The sequence below is a fragment of the Nyctereutes procyonoides genome, unplaced genomic scaffold (assembly GCF_905146905.1).
Source record: "Nyctereutes procyonoides isolate TBG_1078 unplaced genomic scaffold, NYPRO_anot_genome, whole genome shotgun sequence".
NCBI classification, from domain to species: Eukaryota; Metazoa; Chordata; class Mammalia; order Carnivora; family Canidae; genus Nyctereutes; species Nyctereutes procyonoides.
The window spans coordinates 19292510-19297058 of NW_026575128.1; the positions used below are offsets into that span (position 1 = coordinate 19292510).

The following is a 4549-nucleotide window of genomic DNA, read 5'->3' on the forward strand; positions in this document are numbered from 1 at the left end:
CTAGGACAGGAGCCTGGGAGGGCAGGGAGATGTGTATTCCCGACTGGGGAGCTGGGGGACCATTTCCACGGGTGGAAGACAGCAAATTTATTCCATTGCAGACGCCCCCTGTGAAAAATTGAGATTTTTGAATGATTATGATAAAAGTGTTTTCCAATCTTGCCTAGAAAATTAACTAATTTCCACCTTCCAAAAAGTATCCCAACAACTGTTTTAGATAATTCTGTTCTTGCTATGAGTAGGTTCCACAGTGACAGGGACTAGGAGGGAAAACACAAAGCTCTTCTAAAATAACGGCTATCCTTGAGCTTGGATTAGGTAAAATAGTTACTCAAGCAAAAGGACCCCACTTCCTGAAGTTGTTTTTTATCTTTGCTGCTAAAAGCCCACAGGTTAAAATTTTCACTATGGGGACCCCTGGGTGGCTCCATGGTTGAGCGTCTGCTTTCGGCCCAGGCTGTGACCCCGGGGTCCCGGGATCGAGTCCTGCATTGGGCTCTTCGCATGGAGCCTGCTTCTCCCTCTGCCTCTCTCTCTCTCTCTCTCTCTCTCAGTGTTCTCTCATGAATAAATAAAATCTTAAAAATAATAATAAAATAAAAATTTCATTTTTTTCATTTTTATTTTGTTTTAATAATCTTAGTTCATCTGACTAGTCAAACTGCCTAAAAAATATGTGGGTTTTTAAAAAATCATGAACAAAGCCCAGTTAAAACCTTAGCCGTGTGACAGTGGAAGTCAGTTAGTAGCACTTCAGCTCAGACATTTTGGCTCCGGGTTCCGATTTGCCACAGATCACTGCTCCCCGCCCGCGATGGTTCATTTTATGCTCCAACATGGCTGGGCCATGGTACTCAAATACTTGGTTAAATACCAGTCCAGATGTCAACATGCAGGTATTTTTTTGGATGAGAGTAATATTAAAATCAGTAAACTTCCAGGGAAGCAGATAACCCTCCAATCAGTTGAAGGCCCTAAAAGAGAAAGGCCAAGGAGGCCTGAGTAAAGGAACTTTGCCTCCAGGTTGCCTTCACATTCAAAGGCGCAACATCAGCTCTGCCCCAGTCCCCAGCCTGCCAGCCTACTGGCCTTCCTTGCAGATTTCGGACTTGTCAACCTCCCTAAGTGTGAGCCAACTTCTTAAACTCTCTCTCTCTCAATAGATGGATAGATAGAAAGATAGATACAGATTGATAGGTCTCTCTCTCTCTCTCCGTATGGACATACATACACACACCCTATTGGTTCTTTTTCCCTGGAGAGCCCTAATACACCGGAGCATCTCATGGCTCCTGGATATTTGCAAACAAGCCCACTCTTGTAGCTTCCCATTTCTGTAAGGCATTTATTCAAAACTGACTAATTAAGGCAGTGCGATCTAGAGGGATAAGGAACACGAATTCTGATGTGAGATTGGGCCGGAATCATAGTAGCAAGGTTATATTCCGCAGGTAAACCTCTTAGCTCTCTGAGTCTTCGTGTTCATAACTGTGAAATGGGTCATGATGCTGCTTTGAGGATGAAATGGCCACGATAGTGAAAACAACAACTAAAAATGCGGACTTTGTCAGAGCACGTGCCGTGTGCCACACGAGCATGGACTCTCTTTTCCTTCCCACACGGCCTTCGGAGGTGGGCATGAGGAAACCGAGGTCCCCAGAAGTTAAGGGGCTTGTGCAGGGTCACAGAGCCAGCAGGTGGTGATCATGGGATCACAACCAGCCCCCCGTGGCCTCCCTAACACACGTGAAGACTCCCGGTCTCCGCCCAGCACAGAGCAGGTGCATAAGACTGATTTCCTTCCATTTTCTTTCTCCAAAGCCTTCCGTCTGATCCCTCAGCCTTCCTGCTGATGTCAGAGCCAGTCAAAGCAACAACGTGTCGTACCAGTCAATCTATAGCCCTGGAACGTTCAGGAATGTGCCCCAAGGTGACTCATTCCGCGACTTCCCTGCCAGGAAGCAGAGCTGAGAGCAGGGGCGGCCTGTTGCTTGCAGCATCTCGGGTCGCCTGGCACCCCCGGCCGCTGGTCGGGTGACGAGGTGCGGCCACCGGCTGGACAGCTGGACGCAGCGCCGCCTCCTGCTGCTGGGTTCACCCCCAGGCCGGCCACAGGCCGCGCGTGCAATGCACACCTCCTCGCCCCTGCTTTCCCCGTGTAATTCAAAAGTGAGAAGAAACAGTGGCTATGGCCTGAATCTTCCCTCCTGACCTGGTGGTGCCCAGAGAGCAAGCCGCTTTCACTTCTTTGGTTATGTTGCTGTGGAACCATGGAGAAGGACAGAAGGACCCCTCTCCTCTGTCCCTCCTCTCTTCCCTTTGGAAGTCACTAAAGAGGCCTGTTCCATTAGCATGAAGAGTGCGCTTGTGCATTTTAAGTGGTTCTTTGGCACACGGGGGAGCTATTCTATGACAGGCCACAGACATTGTGTCTGCAGCTCTCCGTAATCATAATAGGCACCCGGGTAATATCAATATCCCCGAATGTAACATCATCTCCTGGAAAATTCATCTCCTGCGAGGATGCTGATGTTGGTACCAAGTCATTCTATAATTCTGGGGAAAGAGCTTTTGAGAACCCTCTATACTTGGCATAACACCTGTTATATCCATGCTTGGATTTTCACCAACTTAAATAATTTAAAGTTCAAGAATATTCTATAAAGACTAATTTCCAAAAAAAAAGAGGACTGATTTCCTTCCAGCTGATTATTTCAGGGCTTCCAGTATAAATGCTAACACAGGAACACTTGTTTTTGTTATTAAGCTATAAGTCTGCTATAAAACATGTTTTTAGAAAACAATTAAAAAATTTATGACTTGTATTATACATTTCTATGGTGTGATGCAACGAACCATGCTTGGCATCTGTTACAACTGGATCTACCAATGCAACATGTGGCCTGGGTACAAAGTCACTTTGGTTCCTTTCCAGCTTCCTGTCCCTACATTCCTCCCCAAAGATGCCGTGAACATGTCCTTGTTTTCTGTGCCTTACGTGTGCTGTCACCTTAGTCTGCACTGACCCTCCTATCCTTTATCACCCTTCTCCCGCGGTGCTTCACAAATTCCTTCTCATTCCTGACATTGGGATCCAATGTCATCAGGAAGCCTTTCCTGATTTTCCTACACTCCTTCCTTGTAGAAGTGTTTTTAAAAAAAAAAATTATTTCTTCTATTTATTTCTTCTAACTCGCCAATTTCCAAACATAGTTATGTATATAGTTATATCTATATTTCCAAATATAGTTAACTCTAAATTATCTTATCTTACCTAGCAGTCCTGGAAGGCACACAGAGGTACTGAATGAAAGCAGTTCGGTGCAGGCCTCGTGTTCTCTTCTGTCTGGTCAGAGTGAAAGAGAACAATGCAGAAGGACTCTGGCCCACTCAGGCCTTTACGTTGACATGGCTTTGGCTATGCAGTACTGGTTGCTTCTGGTGGGAAGCAGGTAGTGTCCTATCATTGCTTGCTGGGCTTGTTTTCAGTAGTTTAGCAGGCCTAGGTGCTTATCAGCTGTCTCAGGATCCATGGAACATTTGGGTTTTCCTAGCTACATCTGGAACCTTAGCTGGCACTATGGGAATGAGATTCTATCACTGAAAAAATGTATGCCTATAGGCTTAATCACAGGTGCCAGTTTACTGATGGTCACCAAGCTTGGAATTAGTATGTTGAATAGACTCCATCAGTAATAGTCATGTCCCAGCTTGGACTCATGAAGAATTTTAAAACTTCCATTATTTTTACTGCATTAAGAGAAACAAGTGTAGCATTTTCACATATTTTGACATTTTACTTAAAACGAAACAAAACAAAATGACATTGAACTTTCCGGAGAAGGAATCAGTCATCATCATAACAACCTTAAAAAGATGGTGGTATATAACCCAAGAGCTTTTTACTATACTCTCATACCGTTTGACTCTTTTTTTTTTTAAGATTTTATTTATTTATTCATGAGAGACACACACACACAGAGAGAGAGAGAGAGAGAGAGAGAGGCAGAGACACAGGCAGAGGGAGAAGCGGGCTCCATGCAGGGAGCCCGACGTGGGACTCGATCCCGGGTCTCCAGGATCACACCCTGGGACAAAGGTGGTGCTAAACCGCTGAGCCACCCAGGCTGCCCTGGTTTGATTCTTCTATGTTGATGTTATCTTTTCTTTCTGTATCTATAGGTAAAGTCTCAAGGAGTATCAAGCACTGGGGGCCCTGAAACCCCATGCCCTACTCAGAAGAGTATGAAAAAAATCTTTCATGAGCTTTAGGATTTCTGTTCTTTGGCTCATCTTAGAGCACAGACCTACTTTGAAATGATGTCAAATGAAATATCAATGAAAATAAAGTTTACTATAAATAACAAAAAAAAAAATAGCCAAATTCTAAAGCCATCTCGATCCTCTAGAAAGGAACCTCTTTCCCGGGTCTACTCTGCTCAAATTGACCTTGACTGGTTTTAGACTTAGAGCAAGGTTAAGTGCTTATGGGCGTCTCTGTGATTTGTTCTTTAAAAGTAAGCATTGGGGACACCTGGGTGGCTCCGTG

The 4549-nt window shown here is 44.8% G+C and overlaps 1 pseudogene; it reads left to right on the plus strand.

The window, feature by feature from the left end:
* Positions 1 to 3368: 3368 nt before the first annotated feature.
* LOC129520921 (transmembrane protein 14C-like) lies at positions 3369 to 3696 on the plus strand (annotated as a pseudogene).
* Positions 3697 to 4549: the final 853 nt, after the last annotated feature.